Source organism: Oncorhynchus gorbuscha, unplaced genomic scaffold, assembly GCF_021184085.1.
Source record: "Oncorhynchus gorbuscha isolate QuinsamMale2020 ecotype Even-year unplaced genomic scaffold, OgorEven_v1.0 Un_scaffold_3912, whole genome shotgun sequence".
NCBI classification, from domain to species: domain Eukaryota; kingdom Metazoa; phylum Chordata; class Actinopteri; order Salmoniformes; family Salmonidae; genus Oncorhynchus; species Oncorhynchus gorbuscha.
The window spans coordinates 1-22,208 of NW_025748053.1; the positions used below are offsets into that span (position 1 = coordinate 1).

Consider the following 22,208-nt stretch of genomic DNA (forward strand, 5'->3'; position numbering starts at 1 on the left):
ACTAGGTTATTATCTCATTATTCAATCTGTCCACTACTGGGAATGACTAGGTTATTATCTCATTACTGGGAATGACTAGGTTATTATCTCATTACTGGGAATGACTAGGTTATTATCTCATTATTCAATCTGTCCACTACTGGGAATGACTAGGTTATTATCTCATTACTGGGAATGACTAGGTTATTCTCTCATTATTCAATCTGTCCACTACTGGGAACGACTAGGTTATTATCTCATTACTGGGAACGACTAGGTTATTATCTCATTATTCAATCTGTCCACTACTGGGAATGACTAGGTTATCATCTCATTACTGGGAACGACTAGGTTATTATCTCATTACTGGGAACGACTAGGTTATTATCTCATTATTCAATCTGTCCACTACTGGGAATGACTAGGTTATTATCTCATTACTGGGAATGACTAGGTTATTATCTCATTATTCAATCTGTCCACTACTGGGAACGACTAGGTTATTATCTCATTATTCAATCTGTCCACTACTGGGAATGACTAGGTTATTATCTCATTATTCAATCTGTCCACTACTGGGAATGACTAGGTTATTATCTCATTACTGGGAATGACTAGGTTATTATCTCATTATTCAATATGTCTACTACTGGGAACCACTAGGTTAGTCATTCAGACAGAGTGCTTTAGCTTCAGTCCCTCTTCGAGAGGAAGTGTCCCTTAGAGCGATGATGATGATGATGATGAAATGGATGCTCTCCTATCAACATGGCTCGGACATGGACAGAGAAAGGATAGAGGGGGAGAGTGAAGGGGAGAGGAGCTCACGTTGGCTGGCTGCACTCGTTCACGTTGCACCTCTTCCGGATGGGTTTGGGCTTCTTGCTGGTTTCACAGAGGTTCCGGTGCACCAGTCGACTGTCGCTCTTCCTCCTGCATCCGTATTTGGTGTACTGTATACCTGCCAGACGGTCCAATTAAATGGGTTTAGTACAATCTGTTGTCACGTCTGACAAAAAACATAACATTTTCTAATTTATACTGTAATTCATTTGACAGAAAGAAAATGCAGGTGGCCGTATGTACTAAGACTGGAGAGATACACACACATGCATGCTCTTACACACACACACACACACACACACACACACACACACACACACACACACACACACACACACACACACACACACACACACACACACACACACACACACACACACACACACACACACACACACACACACACACACACACACACACACACACACACACACAGGGTAGGAGGAACCATTTGAATGTGAATGTGTCAGAGACACCTGAGCAGCATGCCCCGAGGACATTTAGGCTCTGCTCTGCGTCAACCAGGTTGGGACAATATCACCAACCCATAGCAGGTTGCCAGGTTGGGTCAATAGCACCAACCCATAGCAGGTTGCCAGGTTGGGTCAATAGCACCAACCCTAGCAGGTTGCCAGGTTGGGCCGATAGCACCAACCCACAGCAGGTTGCCAGGTTGGGCCAATAGCACCAACCCACAGCAGGTAGCCAGGTTGGGCCAATAGCACCAACCCACAGCAGGTTGCCAGGTTGGGACAATAGCACCAACCCACAGTAGGTTGCCAGGTTGGCACAATAGCACCAACCCATAGCAGGTTGCCAGGTTGGGACAAAAGCACCAACCCACAGCAGGTAGCCAGGTTGGGCCAATAGTACCAACCCACAGCAGGTTGCCAGGTTGGGCCAATAGCACCAACCCACAGCAGGTAGCCAGGTTGGGCCAATAGCACCAACCCACAGCAGGTTGCCAGGTTGGGCCAATAGCACCAACCCACAGCAGGGGTACTTGGATAAGAGCGTCTGCTAAATGACTTAAATGTAATGTAATGTACTTGGCAGGCCCGGCACAAATGGAAACAACCATCAGGGACCTTTCTGTAGCAGGTGAGATTGAATTAATCTGGTCTAAAGAGCCGCTCCACAAGCAGCCCCCCACCCCCCACACACAGAGAATCCACCTGGTCTAAAGAGCCACTCCACAACCAGCCCCCCCCCCATACACACACCTCCCCCACAGGGTTTAGAGCACTGCGACCAGCTCTTCAGGGCCCACTCATAGGTATCCAGCTCGGCCAGGAGAACATTGTTATTGGTGATGACCGGCAGCAGGTCCTCATGGATAATGTACTTATATGTCAGACTGATCTTAGTGTCCTCCTCCTGTGGAATGACCTAGGACAGGGAGAAAGAGGACACGATGACAGAGAGAGAGAGACAGGGAGAAAGAGGAAACGATGACAGAGAGAGAGCGACAGGGAGAACGAGAGTGAGAGAAAGACAGAGAGGAAAGACAGAGAGAAAGAGAGTGAGAGAGAGAGTGAGAGAGAGAGAGAGAGAGAGAGAGTGAGAGAGAGAGAGAAACAATTGATTCCCATTCAAAATCCTATTTTCCCTAATCCCTAAACCTAACCCTTAACCTAAGTCTGACCTTAACATTAACCCCAAATCCTAACCCCAAACCTAACCCTTAACCTAAGTCTGACCTTAACATTAACCCCAAATCCTAACCCCAAACCTAACCCTTAACCTAAGTCTGACCTTAACATTAACCCCAAATCCTAACCCCAAACCTAACCCTTAACCTAAGTCTGACCTTAACATTAACCCCAAATCCTAACCCCAAACCTAACCCTTAACCTAAGTCTGACCTTAACATTAACCCCAAATCCTAACCCCAAACCTAACCCTTAACCTAAGTCTGACCTTAACATTAACCCCAAATCCTAACCCCAAACCTAACCCTTAACCTAAGTCTGACCTTAACATTAACCCCAAATCCTAACCCCAAACCTAACCCTTAACCTAAGTCTGACCTTAACATTAACCCCAAATCCTAACCCCAAACCTAACCCTTAACCTAAGTCTGACCTTAACATTAACCCCAAATCCTAACCCCAAACCTAACCCTTAACCTAAGTCTGACCTTAACATTAACCCCAAATCCTAACCCCAAACCTAACCCTTAACCTAAGTCTGACCTTAACATTAACCCCAAATCCTAACCCCAAACCTAACCCTTAACCTAAGTCTGACCTTAACATTAACCCCAAACCTAAGTCTGACCTTAACATTAACCCCAAACCTAAGTCTGACCTTAACATTAACCCCAAATCCTAACCCTTAACCTAAGTCTGACCTTAACATTAACCCCAAATCCTAACCCCAAACCTAACCCTTAACCTAAGTCTGACCTTAACATTAACCCCAAACCTAAGTCTGACCTTAACATTAACCCCAAACCTAAGTCTGACCTTAACATTAACCCCAAACCTAAGTCTGACCTTAACATTAACCCCAAACCGAAGCCTAAAATCCGGAGCCTAAAATAGCTTTCTTCCTTGTGGGGACAGGTGAAATGTTCCTACTTGTTCGAAATGTCCTCGTTTTACAATCCTTGTAAGGACTTCTGGTCCCCACAAAGATAGTAAAACACACACACACACAGTGGACAATAGTGCTGAGCAATTAACCAACATTTCTGATTTTTTTTCGATTATTAAACAACTAATTCACTAACGTCAGTTCAATTACTTGAATTCCATTTTGTTCCGTTATTTGTGAAACTAATGCACATTTCCAGAGGGAAATCAAATCATTCACAAGGGAAATCAAATCATCTACAAGATAAATCATCTCAAGAACTAAGTGAGACGATGGGCTGAAGGGAGATGAAGTTTTTCATTACAAATTTTCAACCTAGTTCAGCACATAAAAGCGGTAATTAACCACAATGACCAGAATCCCTTTGCCAGCCTAGCTAGACAGGATGACGGCTGACTGCTACTGCCAGAGATGCGATGATGACTTTAAGGAATGAAAATACGTCATTATTATAGTCATTAAATTAAAACTAAGTAAATATACAACTGAATATTGTATTATTTCATAGTAATTCCCTTTATTTTCAATGATGTCTAACCCAATGTGGACCTGATAGAGACAATGGAATATTTTCAATGCTTTGGCAATGACATTTTTACTATTTTTGGCTTTGTAAATTACCATTAAAAAGTCACTATAATACATTTAATGTTATCAAAACCGAAATTGAAAAACCACAATATTTTGTTTTACTAATCGTACCGAAACCGATTTAGAAAAAGCACTAATTACCACTAGTGGACAATCAAAGATGATTAAAATCACAGTGAAGGTGCTCCACTGTCTTTCTAGGGGACTGACTGGAATGTAGCTGAATTCATCCGTGCTTCTACACCTGCATTGTTTGCTGTTTGGGGTTTTAGGGCTGGGTTTCTGTACAGCACTTTGAGATATCAGCTGATGTACGAAGGGCTATATAAATACATTTGATTTGATTTGATTTGAACCTCAATGTGAACCATTGGGAACGGAGTCCCTGTATCTTCTGACCACATGCTGCTGTGTCGGATAGTGATCACTTGGGTTTGGCCCTGTTTTGGGTAAAATGAGAATTGAGGCGATGCACACCTGCACCTCAACTGTCACTTGTCAATGTTGAAAAATTCAGCCTGTATGTGTGTGTGTGTGTGTGTGTGTGTGTGTGTGTGTGTGTGTGTGTGTGTGTGTGTGTGCACGTGTCTGGGTGTGTATGTGTGTGTGTGCACGTGTCTGGGTGTGTATGTGTGCGTGTGTGTGTGCACGTTTCTGGGTGTGTATGTGTGTGTGTGTGTGCACGTGTCTGGGTGTGTGCACGTGTCTGCGTGTGTGTACATGTCTGGGTGTGTGTGTGTCTGTGTGTGTATGTGTGTGTATGTGTGTGTGTGTGTGTGTGCGTGCATGCACATGTCTGGGTATGTATGTGTGTGTGTGCACATGTCTGGGTGAGTGTGTGTGTATGTGTGTCTGGGTGTGCGGCTTACTAGATCCACTGGGGCTCGTCTTCTTACCAGAACAACGATGCCCCCGTGAAGGGGGCCGATTGTTTTTCAGGGTTTCTTTCGCGCTTCCGAAGACGTACTCCCACTCCAAACCGCTCTCGATGGGGGTTCTGGACTTGGCATCTCCACTTTTTGCGTTCAATATGAAGCTGCCTGTGACTTGATTCTTAACAGCTGTGAAACACAAAGGAAAACATCTGATTCACAATGTGTTTGCATTCGTTGGATAGTCTGACAGGACCAGCACAACAGACTATACAGGGGGGGGGGGGAACAACTGTTCCAACTGTGCGTGTGTGTGTGTGTGTGTGTGTGTGTGTGTGTGTGTGTGTGTGTGTGTGTGTGTGTGTGTGTGTGTGTGTGTGTGTGTGTGTGTGTGTGTGTGTGTGTGTGTGTGTGTGTGTGTTGAGTTCTGTAGTCATGCTCTGCGGATGTCCCTACTGTAAATGTACACTACTTGGCCAAAAGCTTGTTGAATATCTCATTCCTAAATCATGGTCATTAGTATGGAGTTGGTCCTCCCTTTGCTGCTATAACAGCCTCCACTCTTTGGGAAGGCTTTCCACTAGATGCTGGAACATCGCTGTGGGGGACTTGCTTCCATTCAGACACAAGAGCATTAGTGAGGTCGGGGCACTGATGCTGGGGTGATTAGGTCTGTGCTCACAGTCGTCATTCCAATTCATCCCAAAGGTGTTTTATCATGCTGTAACGAGACACACTTACCAATTATGTGGGGAGGAAGTCTCATTCTCCTCTATAACGATGTGCCGGGCACCGATCGAATATCAAACATCTTCAGCATGCCTATAGGACAACACAACAAGACAATATGAAACATCACCATGTCTATAGGACAACACAACAAGAGGATATGAAACATCACCATGTCTATAGGACAACACAACAAGACAATATGAAACATCACCATGTCTATAGGACAACACAACAAGAGGATATGAAACATCACCATGTCTATAGGACAACACAACAAGACAATATGAAACATCACCATGTCTATAGGACAACACAACAAGACAATATGAAACATCACCATGTCTATAGGACTACACAACAAGACAATATGAAACATCACCATGTCTATAGGACAACAAGACAATATGAAACATCACCATGTCTAGGACAACACAACAAGACAATATGAAACATCACCATGTCTATAGGACAACACAACAAGACAATATGAAACATCACCAGGTCTATAGGACAACACAACAAGACAATATGAAACATCACCATGTCTATAGGACAACAAGACAATATGGAACATCTTCAGCAGGTCTATAGGACAACACAACAAGACAATATGAAACATCACCATGTCTATAGGACAACAAGACAATATGAAACATCACCATGTCTATAGGACAACACAACAAGAGGATATGAAAACATCACCATGTCTATAGGACAACAAGACAATATGAAACATCACCATGTCTATAGGACAACAAGACAATATGAAACATCACCATGTCTATAGGACAACACAACAAGACAATATGAAACATCACCATGTCTATATAGGACAACAAGACAATATGGAACATCTTCAGTAGGTCTATAGGACAACACAACAAGACAATATGAAACATCTTCAGCAGGTCTATAGGACAACACAACAAGACAATATGAAACATCACCATGTCTATAGGACAACACAACAAGACAATATGAAACATCACCAGGTCTATAGGACAACAAGACAATATGAAACATCACCATGTCTATAGGACAACAAGACAATATGAAACATCACCATGTCTATAGGACAACAAGACAATGTCTATAGGAAACATCTCTCAGCAGGTCTATAGGACAACACAACAAGACAATATGAAAACATCACCATGTCTATAGGACAACACAACAAGACAATATGAAACATCTTCAGCAGGTCTATATAGGACAACACAACAAGACAATATGAAACATCACCATGTCTATAGGACAACAACAAGACAATATGAAACATCTTCAGCAGGTCTATAGGACAAACAAGACAATATGAAACATCTTTCAGCAGGTCTATAGGACAACAAACAAGACAATATGAAACATCTTCAGCAGGTCTAACAAGACAATATGGAACATCCACATGTCTATAGGACAACAAGACAAGACAATATAAAACATCTCCATGTCTATAGGACAACACAACAAGACAATATGAAACATCACCATGTCTATAGGACAACAAGACAATATGAAACATCTTCAGCAGGTCTATAGGACAACAAGACAATATGAAACATCTACAGCAGGTCTATAGGACAACAAGACAAGACAATATAAAACATCACCATGTCTATAGGACAACACAACAAGACAATATGAAACATCACCATGTCTATAGGACAACAAGACAATATGAAACATCTTCAGCAGGTCTATAGGACAACACAACAAGACAATATGAAACATCACCATGTCTATAGGACAACACAACAAGACAATATGAAACATCACCATGTCTATAGGACAACACAACAAGACAATGTGAAACATCACCATGTCTATAGGACAACACAACAAGACAATATGAAACATCTTCAGCAGGTCTATAGGACAACACAACAAGAGGATATGAAAACATCACCATGTCTATAGGACAACAAGACAATATGAAACATCTTCAGCAGGTCTATGGACAACACAACAAGACAATATGAAACATATTCAGCATGTCTATAGGACAACACAACAAGACAACGGTTGGTCAGGAGTTAATCCAATGAGCCACAGAATAACAACAGACCAGGGATGATATCTATCATATGTTTCAGAGTAGCAGTGCTGATCTAGGATCAGGTCCCCCTGTCCATGTAACCTTATTCATTGTCATCCTACTCTGAGACTCATGATACAGACAACCCCAGGCCTACTAGTGACTCTAACAGAGGAGAAACGTGTCTAATTATACTGTTGTGTGTGAACCGGTGATAGCAGTGTTTTGTGTTTAGTCTGTGTACATGTCAAGGGCTGTAGCTGGGTGAACACAGGGTGACTAAAATAGTGTGTCGTGAATTCACCTGCCGGCGACTCTTATCAAGAGTCAAGAGTCACCAACTGGGAATTCATAACACAGTATGACACATTACACTCTTAGAACCAAGGCTTCCAAAAGGGTTCTTCAGCTGTCCCCATAGGAGAAACCTTTATGGTTCCAGGTAGAACTCTTTTTGGATTCCATGTAGAACCCTGTGTGGAAAGGGTTCTACATGGAACTCAAAAGGGTTCTTCAGCTGTCCCCATAGGAGAAACCTTTATGGTTCCAGGTAGAACCCTTTTTGAGTTCCAGGTGGAACTATTTTTTGGATTCCACGTAGAACCCTGTGGAAAGGGTTCTACATGGAACTCAAAAGGGTTCTACCTAAGAATGTCGGAGAGGATTTTAGGGCTTTCAAGCTGTAATATCAAGTATCGATTGATAAATGAAATAACACATAATGTTCGGAAGTGTGGTTTCACCCTGGTGACGGCCCATTTCTTACCTGTTTTCTTTGGTATCTTGGTGAGGGTCAGTTTGACAGTGCGACAGTGGGAGTTGTCCCCACCACAGACTCCACACTTGTCTTCTTGTTTGTGCGAGCCAACCTCTTTGTCGCAGCCCACATGCTGGGAGAGAGAAAGGGCACAGTCAGTCAATCAACCAAGGGAGGCCCCCTTTAGGCAGTCTGATTTTTTTACACTGACTGAGATTGGGCTGGGAGAGGCTCCTTCAGGGCTGGGGGACGCTCAGTCTAGGCTGGGAGGCTCCTTCTAGGCTGGGGAGGCTCAGTCTAGGCTGGGGGAGGCTCCTTCTGGCTGGGGAGGCTCCTTCTAGGCTGGGGACGCTCAGTCTAGGCTGGGGGAGGCTCCTTCTAGGCTGGGGGAGGCTCAGTCTAGGCTGGGGAGGCTCAGTCTAGGCTGGGGAGGCTCCTTCTAGGCTGGGGGAGGCTCAGTCTAGGGCTGGGGGAGGCTCCTTCTAGGCTGGGGGAGGCTCCTTCTAGGCTGGGGAGGCTTCTTCTAGGTTGGGGGAGGCTCAGTCTAGGCTGGGGAAGCTCAGTCCTAGGCTGTCGGAGGCTCAGTCTAGGCTGGGGAGGCTCAGTCTAAGGCTGTCGGCGGCTCAGTCTAGGCTGGGGGAGGCTCCTTCTAGGCTGGGGGAGGCTAAGTCTAGGCTGGGGGAGGCTCAGTCTAGGCTGAGGGAGGCTCAGTCTAGGCTGGGGGAGGCTCAGTCTAGGCTGGGGGAGGCTCCTTCTAGGCTGGGGGAGGCTCCTTCTAGGCTGGGGGAGGCTTCTTCTAGGTTGGGGAGGCTCAGTCTAGGCTGGGGGAAGCTCAGTCTAGGCTGTCGGAGGCTCAGTCTAGGCTGGGGGAGGCTCAGTCTAGGCTGTCGGCGGCTCAGTCTAGGCTGGGGGAGGCTCCTTCTAGGCTGGGGAGGCTCAGTCTAGGCTGGGGAGGCTCAGTCTAGGCTGAGGGAGGCTCAGTCTAGGCTGGGGGAGGCTCAGTCTAGGCTGGGGGAGGCTCAGTCTAGGCTGGGGAGGCTCCTTCTAAGCTGGGAGGCTCAGTCTAGGCTGGGTGAGGCTCCTTCTAGGCTGGGGAGGCTCAGTCTAGGCTGGGGAGGCTCCTTCTAGGCTGGGGGAGGCTCAGTCTAGGCTGGGGAGGCTCCTTCTAGGCTGGGGAGGCTCAGTCTAGGCTGGGGAGGCTCAGTCTAGGCTGGGGAGGCTCAGTCTAGGCTGGGGAGGCTCCTTCTAGGCCGTCTGACTTGCAGTGGAACACTACTCTCCAGACTTCTGCTATAGAAGCGATACCAATCTATCCAAGACACAGATTGGTAAAGGAGACATAACATATGTTGAATCTGGCCCCTCAATCTACAAACGTTTTGGTCTGGTCTGGAAAATGCCAACGTCTGTTATGGTATCTAACCTCCAATCAAAAAGTAGACTTCATGGAAAGACAGAGGGAGAGAGAGAGAGAAACAGAGAGAGACAGAGAGAGAGAGAGACACAGAGAGAGAGAGAAGAAACAGAGAGAGAGAGAGGAACAGAGAGAGAGGCACTGAAGCCCCTGTAGATATAGAGAGGTATAGATAGAGAGGTACAGATAGAGGTATAGATAGAGACGCATAGATACAAAGGTATAGATAGAGAGGTATAGATAAAGAGAGGTACATATAGAGAGAGAGGTACAGATAGAGAGGTATAAAGAGAGAGGTACAGATAGAGAGGTATAGATAGAGAGGTATAGATAGAGGTATAGATAGAGAGGTATAGATAGAAAGGTATAGATAGAAAGGTATAGATAGAGAGGTGTAGATAGAGAGGTATAGATAGAGATGTATAGATAGAGAGGTATAGATAGTGAGGTATAGATAGAGAGGTATAGATATAGAGGTATAGATAGTGAGGTATAGATAGATAGATATAGAGGTATAGATAGAGAGATAGAGGTATAGCTAGAGGTATAGCTAGAGGTATAGATAGAAAGGTATAGATAGAGAGGTGTAGATAGAGAGGTATAGATAGAGATGTATAGATAGAGAGGTATAGATAGAGAGGTATAGATAGAGAGGTATAGATATAGAGGTATAGATAGTGAGGTGTAGATAGAGAGGTATAGATAGAGAGGTATAGCTAGAGGTATAGCTAGAGGTATAGATAGAAAGGTATAGATAGAGAGGTGTAGATAGAGAGGTATAGAAAGTGAGGTATAGATAGTGAGGTATGGATAGAGAGAGTACAGATAGAGGTATAGATAGAGAGTATAGATAGTGAGGTATAGATAGAGAGGTACAGATAGAGGTATAGATAGTGAGGTATAGATAGAGAGGTACAGATAGAGAGGTACAGATAGAGAGGTATAGATAGAGAGGTATAGATAGTGAGGTATAGATAGAGAGGTACAGATAGAGAGGTACAGATAGTGAGGTATAGATAGAGGTATAGATTGTTAGGTATAGATAGAGAGGTATAGATAGAGAGGTATGGATAGAGAGAGGTATAGATAGAGAGGTACAGATAGAGAGGTATAGATAGAGGTATAGATAGAGGTATAGATAGAGGTATAGATAGAGAGGTATAGATAGTTAGGTATAGATAGAGAGGAATCGATAGACAGAGGTATAGATAGAGAGATAGCTATACTGTACATACCAGACATTCCCCGGTGCAGACACTGAAAGGGTCTGTGTAGCTGCACCGCGTCCCATCATGCATCACCTGGTTCATGACCACCACCTCACCGGTCTCTTTGGACTGACAGCTCAACTCACACTTGTGAGCCTCTACATGGGTGAAGATCAATCAATCAATCAATCAAATGTATTTTATAAAGCCCTTTTACATCAGCAGTTGTCACAAAGTGCTTTTCAGAAAACCCAGTCTAAGATACCAGAGAGAATGTGATGCAGAGGCAGAAGCACAGTGGCTAGTAAAACTCCTAGATGATACCCAGTCTAAGATACCAGAGAGAAAGCAATGCAGAGGCAGAAGCACTGTGGCTAGTAAAACTCCCTAGAGGATACCCAGTCTAAGATACCAGAGAGAAAGTAATGCAGAGGTAGAAGCACTGTGGCTAGTAAAACTCCCTAGAGGATACCCAGTCTAAGATACCAGAGAGAAAGCAATGCAGAGGCAGAAGCACTGTTGCTAGTAAAACTCCCTAGAGGATACCCAGTCTAAGATACCAGAGAAAAGTAATGCAGAGGCACTGACTAGTAAAACTCCTAGAGGATACCCAGTGTACCAGAGCAGAGGCACTGTGGCTAGTAAAACTCCCTAGAGGATACCCAGTCTAAGATACCAGAGAGAAAGTAACGCAGAGGCACTGTGGCTAGTAAAACTCCCTAGAGGATACCCAGTCTAAGATACCAGAGAGAAAGTAACGCAGAGGCACTGTGGCTAGTAAAACTCCCTAGAGGACACCCAGTCTAAGATACCAGAGAGAAAGTAACGCAGAGGCACTGTGGCTAGTAAAACTCCCTAGAGGATACCCAGTCTAAGATACCAGAGAGAAAGTAATGCAGAGGCACTGTGGCTAGTAAAACTCCCTAGAGGACACCCAGTCTAAGATACCAGAGAGAAAGTAACGCAGAGGCACTGTGACTAGTAAAACTCCCCAGAGAAAGAAAACAAAATGAACACATATTTTAGTCCTGACTGAGGGATGATAAACTAAATAAATGACAAGAGAAAGTTTGCATTGTATCTCTTCTGCTTTCGTTGACCTTTAGGAACACAAGGCCAGAGGATAGAGGTCCTATGCTCAGTTCACATGTGGGCGTCTGAAATGGTTAGACTGCTGTGTGTGATGTTGATGTTCCTGTATGTTATTCACACCACACATGTGGGCGTCTGAAATGGTTAGACTGCTGTGTGTGATGTTGATGTTCCTGTATGTTATTCACAAGTTCTATTTAATGTCCAGATACTCTTGTCGACTTCTGTCAGTGTCTCACCAGCAGTAGTCTGACTTTAGACATTAATGAGGAACACTGAGTCACACACTCTACATGATCAAAAGTATGTGGACACTTGCTCATCCAACATCTCATTCTAAAACAAAGGGCATTAATATGGAGTAGGTCCCTCCTTTGCTGCTATAACAGCCTCCACTCTTCTGGGAAGACTTATCCACTCGATTGTTGGAACATTGCTACGGGACTTGCTTCCATTTAGCCACAAGAGCATTAGTGAGGTCGGGCACTGATGTTGGGATCGCAGTCGGCGTTCCAATTCATCCCAAAGGTGTTCGATGTGGTTGAGGTCAGGGTTCTGCAGGCCAGTCAAGTTCTTCCACACCGATCTCGACAAACCCTTTCTGTATGGACCTCGCTTTGTGCACGGGGGCATTGTTATCATGCTGAACCAGGAAAGGGCCTTCCTCAAACTGTTGCCACAAAGTTGGAAGCATAGAATCATCTAGAATGTCGTTGTATGCTGTAGCATTAAGATTTCCCTTAACTGGACCTAAGGGGCCTAGCTCGAACCATGAAAAACAGCCCCAGACCATTATTCCTCCTCCACCAAACTTTACAGTTGGCACTATGCATTCAGGCAGGTAGCATTCTCCTGGCATTCGCCAAACCCAGATTCTTCCGTAAGACGGCCAGATGGTGAAGCGGGATTCATCACTCCAGTTCACGTTTCCACTGCCCCAGAGCTTTACACCCTCCAGCCGACACTTGGCATCGCGCATGGTGATCTTAGGCTTGTGTGCAGCTGCACGGCCATGGAAACCCATTTCACGAAGCTCCCGATGAAAATTTGTTGTTGCTTCCAGAGGCAGTTTGGAACTCAGTAGTGAGTGTTGCAACTGAGGACAGATGATTTTTACACGCTACGCACTTCAGCACTCGCCGGTCCCATTCTGTGAGCTTGTGTGGCCTACCACTTTGCGGCTGAGCCGTTGTTGCTCCTAGGCATTTCCACTTCACAATAACAGCACTCGCAGCTAACCGGGGCAGCTGTTGCAGGGCAGAAATTTCACAAACTGACTTGTCGGACGGTGTGACTTTGAAAGTCACTGAGCACTTCAGTAAGACCATTCTACTGCCAGTGTTTGTCTATGGAGATTGCATGGCTATGTCCTCGATTTTGTACACCTGTGTGTGGCTGAAATAGCCGAATCCACTAATTTGAAAGGGTGTCCACATACTTTTGAATATATATATATATATATGTCTCTCCCTCCCATTCATCCTCTATGTATCTCTTTGTTACAGTTATATTGTTTGTGTTAAAGAAACACGTATTGTAAATGTATAAAAACATATTTGGTTGATTTATTATTGTTTATATATTATTATTATTGCTTATATAATATAATATATAATATAATATATAATTCATGTAGAAATTATTATTATTGTATAGAAACTGTGCTATTATGGTTAATATGTATTATAATCCTTTTATTGCCAATAGCGACCCCTAGTGGACATTATGGATTCACCTTTTAGAACGGCAGGGCTTAATCAATCAAGCCAATACTTTACAATGTGGTAATATCCAAAATGGCACCCTAATCCCTAAACAGTGCACTACTCTTGACCAGAGTCCTGGTCACAATTAGTGCACCATCTCGGAATAGGGTTTGATTTGTGACGCAGGCATTGACATTTGGAGTTTCTTTACTGTAAGTTTAACATTACTCACTACAACAACCCAGCTGCAACATTTAATTATTTTAATTTGATTATTATTTAACTAGGCAAGTCAGTTAAGAACAAATTCTTATTTTCAATGACGGCCTGGGAACAGTGGGTTAACTGGTCAGAACAGTGGGTTAACTGGTCTACAGGATTTGGTATCTTGTCAGATTTGTATCTTGTCAGCTCGGGGTTTGCAACCTACGGTTACTAGTCCAACGCTCTAACCACAAGGCCACCCTTCCTCCCCAAACTCATCTCTGAGTTTCTTTACTGTAAAGTTTAACATTACTCACTACAACCCATTTGACCTTTTGACCTTGTCTAAAATAGCGCACTAAAAGGCGTAGTGTTCCATGTGGGAAGCGGGCTGTGTCCTACCATCTGGGTGTTCGTAAGGTAGCCAGGTGTGCTTGGTGTTCTTGTGATATTTGTTGCTCCTCTGGACACACTGTTGAGCGCGGAAGTCCTCGTAGGGTCCGACACACTCCTCCATGTTACACATCTGGTAATCGAAGGCGGACCCGGGCAATCCCGACCGCCGTACGCAGGCCTGGAGACAGGGGCGACAACACGGAAACGATAAACAAACAACCCAGTAATCAACACCTAGTGTGTATCCCAAATAGCACCCTGTTCCCCATGGACCCAGGTCAAAAGTAGTGCAGTGAATAGGGAATAGAGTGCAATTTGGGATGCAGCCCAGGAGGGCCTGTCGTTCAGGTTCAGTGATTAGATCCATTTAACTGTAATGTGGATCAGGGTAGAACTGGGCCTGTCGTCCAGGTTCAGATCCATTTAACTGTAATGTGGATCAGGGTAGAACTGGGCCTGTCGTCCAGGTTCAGATCTATTTAACTGTAATGTGGATCAGGGTAGAACTGGGCCTGTCGTCCAGGTTCAGTGATTAGATCTATTTAACTGTAATGTGGATCAGGGTAGAACTGGGCCTGTCGTCCAGGTTCAGTGATTAGATCTATTTAACTGTAATGTGGATCAGGGTAGAACTGGGCCTGTCGTCCAGGTTCAGTGATTAGATCCATTTAACTGTAATGTGGATCAGGGTAGAACTGGGCCTGTCGTCCAGGTTCAGTGATTAGATCTATTTAACTGTAATGTGGATCAGGGTAGAACTGGGCCTGTCTTCCAGGTTCAGTGATTAGATCTATTTAACTGTAATGTGGATCAGGGTAGAACTGGGCCTGTCGTCCAGGTTCAGTGATTAGATCTATTTAACTGTAATGTGGATCAGGGTAGAACTGGGCCTGTCGTCCAGGTTCAGGTTCAGATCTATTTAACTGTAATGTGGATCAGGGTAGAACTGGGCCTGTCGTCCAGGTTCAGTGATTAGATCTATTTAACTGTAATTCAGTGGATCAGGGTAGAACTGGGCCTGTCGTCCAGGTTCAGATCTATTTAACTGTAATGTGGATCAGGGTAGAACTGGGCCTGTCGTCCAGGTTCAGATCTATTTAACTGTAATGTGGATCAGGGTAGAACTGGGCCTGTCGTCCAGGTTCAGTGATTAGATCCATTTAACTGTAATGTGGATCAGGGTAGAACTGGGCCTGTCGTCCAGGTTCAGATCTATTTAACTGTAATGTGGATCAGGGTAGAACTGGGCCTGTCGTCCAGGTTCAGTGATTAGATCCATTTAACTGTAATGTGGATCAGGGTAGAACTGGGCCTGTCGTCCAGGTTCAGATCTATTTAACTGTAATGTGGATCAGGGTAGAACTGGGCCTGTCGTCCAGGTTCAGATCCATTTAACTGTAATGTGGATCAGGGTAGAACTGGGCCTGTCGTCCAGGTTCAGTGATTAGATCCATTTAACTAGATCTGAGATCTGAGTCTCTAGTCAGGGTCATGATGTAGTACACAGGGTTCATTATTATTTAGATGACACGTACTCACATACAGCATACGCATAAAGTCACGCACGCATGGAACACACACACACACACACACACACACACACACACACACACACACACACACACACACACACACACACACACACACACACACACACACACACACACACACACACACACACACACACACACACACACACACACACAGTGTTAAAACGTAAAGAAACACATGATCCCCTCGGCTTTCCTCCTTCAGACATCCTCTGACACGTCTCTGACTAAACAGACCAAGTATCTGTCGACTACATGTCACACTATGTGTATGAGTCATATAGCCTGTAGGTAGAAGTCCTAACAGGATGTAGGTAGAAGTCCTAACAGGATGTAGGTAGAAGTCCTAACAGGATGTAGGTAGAAGTACTAACAGGATGTGTCCTAACAGTAGAAGTCCTAACAGGATGTAGGTAGAAGTCCTAACAGGATGTAGGTAGAAGTCCTAACAGGATGTAGGTAGAAGTCCTAACAGGATGTAGGTAGAAGTCCTAACAGGATGTAGGTAGAAGTCCTAACAGGATGTAGGTAGAAGTCCTAACAGGATGTAGGTAGAAGTCCTAACAGGATGTAACAACAGGATGTAGGTAGAAGTCCTAACAGGATGTAGGTAGAAGTCCTAACAGGATGTAGGTAGAAGTCCTAACAGGATGTAGGTAGAAGTACTAACAGGATGTAGGTAGAAGTCCTAACAGGATGTAGGTAGAAGTCCTAACAGGATGTAGGTAGAAGTCCTAACAGGATGTAGGTAGAAGTCCTAACAGGATGTAGGTAGAAGTCCTAACAGGATGTAGGTAGAAGTCCAGGATAACAGGATGTAGTAGAAGTAACAGGATGTGGGTAGAAGTCCTAACAGGATGTAGGTAGAAGTACTAACAGGATGTAGAGTACTAACAGGATGTAACGTCAGTGAGGAGACCTATGAACCCACCCCGGAGCCAGATCTATACATCTCTATCCACACTACTCACAATGCCCTCCCCACCTAGACCCCTTTCCCTTTACAATGTCCTTCCATGTTCAAGTGATGTCAGTGACTCCTGTTAACAAAGACTCTTTAGATGGCAGGACAAGATGACAGACACTCACACAGGGTTGTTACAAGTTCTGCTCCGGGAGCGTACTCCACCTCCACAGGTTCTGGAGCAGGACCCAAACTTAGTCCAGGACCCCCAGTTACCGTCATGGCCCTGAGGCTGGTTAGAGGAGCGCCAGATACAGTGGCCCTTGAAGCACCACTAAACAGACAGGACACAGGAGAGTCAACAGGACATACAGTACATACAGTATCTGTCCATTTATCAGCCCTATTCTCATTAAAACCATGGCTAGAATGGAGCCCTGGCCATGTCAATGGTATATGACAACTCCATAGAGCGATGCCAGCTAAAGGAACATGGATAGAACACTGTTATGACCACCGTGACTCCATTAATCATGACTAGCCAATGAAATGCTAACTTCACGCTAATTAAATGCTTAGTAAGTACACTCAAACTGTTCCTTCTGTTTATCCATTTGAGCTATTGTGTACTTAATTTTTTAAAAACGTTTTATATATTTTTTTTTCAGAAAGGAGACAGTGGAGTCAACAGTGCGTACATGTATACAATATCTCTCCATTCGTTGGCTCCGTTAGCATTAAAACCATGGCAGGAATGAGCCCTGAACATCTCCTGGGTCAGAGTTCACAACAACTGTTATGCTTTGAGCAATCCTGGCTAAAGGAACAGGGAGAGAACATGAGAACGAACACTATTCGTCCATGAAGTATGAATAGCTGATTACATGCTCCTTAAACAGGGTAGCCTAGTGGTTAGAGTGTAGAGGCGGCAGGTAGCCTAGTGGTTAGAGTGTAGAGGCGGCAGGTAGCCTAGTGGTTAGAGTGTAGAGGCGGCAGGGCAGCCTAGTGGTTAGAGTGTAGGGACGGCAGGTAGCCTAGTGGTTAGAGTGTAGGGACGGCAGGTAGCCTAGTGGTTAGAGTGTAGAGGCGGCAGGGTAGCCTAGTGGTTAGAGTGTAGGGACGGCAGGTAGCCTAGTGGTTAGAGTGTAGAGGCGGCAGGGTAGCCTAGTGGTTAGAGTGTGGAGGCGGCAGGGTAGCCTAGTGGTTAGAGTGTAGGGACGGCAGGTAGCCTAGTGTTTAGAGTGTAGGGACGGCAGGGTAGCCTAGTGGTTAGAGTGTAGAGGCGGCAGGTAGCCTAGTGGTTAGAGTGTAGGGACGGCAGGTAGCCTAGTGGTTAGAGTGTAGAGGCGGCAGGGTAGCCTAGTGGTTAGAGTGTAGGGACGGCAGGTAGCCTAGTGTTTAGAGTGTAGAGGCGGCAGGGTAGCCTAGTGGTTAGAGCATTGGACTAGTAACTGAAAGGTTGCAAGTTCAAATCCCCGAGCTGACTAGGTACAAAATCTGTGGTTCTGCCCCTGAACAAGGCAGTTAACCCACTGTTCCTAGGCTGTCATTGAAAATAAGATTTTTTTCTTAACCGACTTGCCTAGTAAAAAATAAAAATAAAATAAAAAAATGTATGGGCAAGGTGCCACATAGAACAAATATAAGCACCCAACAAAAATTATTATAACATTCAAACGAGCCGATATGTTATTTTTTTTAAAAATTAAATGCTCTTTAAATGTATGGGTAAGGTGCCACCTGTGTTACACAGCCATTGCAGTTGGACATCAGTACGTGGGACATATAACAAATATAAGCACTATAACATTCAAACGGGCCGATATGTTATTTCTAATATTAATTTAGTAAAACTTCTTCAAGTAATTGTGTACTTTTTGGAGAACTGTTTCTAAAGATGAAGTATAGCCCTGTATATTATTAGGTGTATCAATTGTCATCAGAAATCCATGGTTTGTTTTCGAACCGTTTCCCACCTTCGACGGTGCACACTCCGTCCCATCCACCGGAGGACCCTTCTTGGTCTTACAAAAGTACTGGTTGTCAGGTGACTACACCACAGCTGCTTGCAGGGATCGTAGGTCCGGAACTATAGGAGGGGGAGCGAGGGATAAAGAGAGACAGAGAGAGAGAGAGAGAGAGAGAGAGAGAGAGAGAGAGAGAGAGAGAGAGAGAGAGAGAGAGAGAGAGAGAGAGAGAGAGAGACAGACAGACAGACAGACAGACAGACAGACAGACAGACAGACAGACAGACAGACAGACAGACAGGCAGGCAGGCAGACAGACAGACAGACAGACAGACAGACAGACAGACAGACAGACAGACAGACAGACAGACAGACAGACAGACAGACAGACAGACAGACAGACGTTAAGAAAAAGGAGATCAGAGAGAAGAGGAGAGAGTAGGGAAAAGGAGATCAGAGAGAAGAGGAGAGAGTAGGAAAAGGAGATCAGAGAGAAGAGGAGAGAGTAGGGAAAAGGAGATCAGAGAGAAGAGGAGAGAGTAGGGAAAAGGAGATCAGAGAGAAGAGGAGAGAGTAGGGAAAAGGAGATCAGAGAAGAGGAGAGAGTAGGGAAAAGGAGATCAGAGAGAAGAGGAGAGAGTAGGGAAAAGGAGATCAGAGAGAAGAGGAGAGAGTAGGGAAAAGGAGATCAGAGAGAAGAGGAGAGAGTAGGGAAAAGGAGATCAGAGAGAAGAGGAGAGAGTAGGGAAAAGGAGATCAGAGAGAAGAGGAGAGAGTAGGGAAAAGGAGATCAGAGAGAAGAGGAGAGAGTAGGGAAAAGGAGATCAGAGAGAAGAGGAGAGAGTAGGGAAAAGGAGATCAGAGAAGAGGAGAGAGTAGGGAAAAGGAGATCAGAGAGAAGAGGAGAGAGTAGGAAAAGGAGATCAGAGAGAAGAGGAGAGAGTAGGGAAAAGGAGATCAGAGAGAAGAGGGAGAGAGTAGGGAAAAGGAGATCAGAGAGAAGAGGAGAGAGTAGGGAAAAGGAGATCAGAGAGAAGAGGAGAGAGTAGGGAAAAGGAGATCAGAGAGAAGAGGAGAGAGTAGGGAAAAGGAGATCAGAGAGAAGAGGAGAGAGTAGGGAAAAGGAGATCAGAGAGAAGAGGAGAGAGTAGGGAAAAGGAGATCAGAGAGAAGAGGAGAGAGTAGGGAAAAGGAGATCAGAGAGAAGAGGAGAGAGTAGGGAAAAAGGAGATCAGAGAGAAGAGAGAGAGTAGGGAAAAGGAGATCAGAGAGAAGAGGAGAGAGTAGGGAAAAGGAGATCAGAGAGAAGAGGAGAGAGTAGGGAAAAGGAGATCAGAGAGAAGAGGAGAGAGTAGGGAAAAGGAGATCAGAGAGAAGAGGAGAGAGTAGGGAAAAGGAGATCAGAGAGAAGAGGAGAGAGTAGGGAAAAGGAGATCAGAGAGAAGAGGAGAGAGTAGGGAAAAGGAGATCAGAGAGAAGAGGAGAGAGTAGGGAAAAGGAGATCAGAGAGAAGAGGAGAGAGTAGGGAAAAGGAGATCAGAGAGAAGAGGAGAGAGTAGGGAAAAGGAGATCAGAGAGAAGAGGAGAGAGTAGGGAAAAGGAGATCAGAGAGAAGAGGAGAGAGTAGGGAAAAGGAGATCAGAGAGAAGAGGAGAGAGTAGGGAAAAGGAGATCAGAGAGAAGAGGAGAGAGTAGGGAAAAGGAGATCAGAGAGAAGAGGAGAGAGTAGGGAAAAGGAGATCAGAGAGAAGAGGAGAGAGTAGGGAAAGGAGATCAGAGAGAAGAGGAGAGAGTAGGGAAAAGGAGATCAGAGAGAAGAGGAGAGAGTAGGGAAAAGGAGATCAGAGAGAAGAGGAGAGAGTAGGGAAAAGGAGATCAGAGAGAAGAGGAGAGAGTAGGGAAAAGGAGATCAGAGAGAAGAGGAGAGAGTAGGGAAAAGGAGATCAGAGAGAAGAGGAGAGAGTAGGGAAAAGGAGATCAGAGAGAAGAGGAGAGAGTAGGGAAAAGGAGATCAGAGAGAGAGGAGAGAGTAGGGAAAAGGAGATCAGAGAGAAGAGGAGAGAGTAGGGAAAAGGAGATCAGAGAGAAGAGGAGAGAGTAGGGAAAAGGAGATCAGAGAGAAGAGGAGAGAGTAGGGAAAAGGAGATCAGAGAGAAGAGGAGAGAGTATGGAAAAGGAGATCAGAGAGAAGAGGAGAGAGTAGGGAAAAGGAGATCAGAGAGAAGAGGAGAGAGTAGGGAAAAGGAGATCAGAGAGAAGAGGAGAGAGTAGGGAAAAGGAGATCAGAGAGAAGAGGAGAGAGTAGGGAAAAGGAGATCAGAGAGAAGAGGAGAGAGTAGGGAAAAGGAGATCAGAGAGAAGAGGAGAGAGTAGGGAAAAGGAGATCAGAGAGAAGAGGAGAGAGTAGGAAAAGGAGATCAGAGAGAAGAGGAGAGAGTAGGGAAAAGGAGATCAGAGAGAAGAGGAGAGAGTAGGGAAAAGGAGATCAGAGAGAAGAGGAGAGAGTAGGGAAAAGGAGATCAGAGAGAAGAGGAGAGAGTAGGGAAAAGGAGATCAGAGAGAAGAGGAACGGAAGAGGTGGTCAGAGAGAGAGATGAGAGGTAGTTAGTGCATTTCTGTGGCCAGTCTACGGGTCACCAAGTCTCTTCCCAGAAGTCATGGCACCTCTGCAATCTCAAACAGGGAAAAAGCTGCCCACTATCTAAGCCTATGGACCAGGGGGATAATAAAGAGAACGCAGGACCCTGCTCCTTCTAAGACTAACCTTCGTAATATTTGAATCCCATCCTCAGAAGATCAAAGTCCTGAGTGATACTGAGTGCCCCCATGCAGTCCTGAATCTGCGTCCCAAATGGCAAGATATTCCCTGATGGGCCCTGGTAAAAAAAGCAGTGCACTATATATGGAATAGGGTGCCATTCGGGACACACATTGACAGGCTGCCCCGTCACCAACGGTCACAGTCGTTATTCTCAGATCTCAGGGGTCTAGCGAGCTGCTGGAGGGGACTTACAGCGGTGCACATCTTGTAGCCCACGCCGAAATCAAAACGACACTGCTCGTCCATGGAGTAGTTAATCCCAGGTAGCTCAGGAAGCTTGGGCCACTTGTGTTCAAAAGGGTTGTCCAGGAGACAGTCATAAGAGCTGGAGGGGGATTAGACACATCAGAACAGAGACAGTCATAAGAGCTGGAGGGAGATAAGACACATCAGAACAGAGACAGTCATAAGAGATGGAGGGATAAGACACATCAGAACAGAGACAGTCATAAGAGATGGAGGGAGATAAGACACATCAGAACAGAGACAGTCATAAGAGATGGAGGGAGATAAGACACATCAGAACAGAGACAGTCATAAGA

General features: G+C 45.0%; 1 pseudogene; it reads right to left on the reverse strand.

The window, feature by feature from the left end:
• Nucleotides 1–807: 807 nt before the first annotated feature.
• LOC124028252 overlaps nucleotides 808–22,208 on the reverse strand; it is a 28,587-nt pseudogene continuing 7,186 nt past the window's right edge.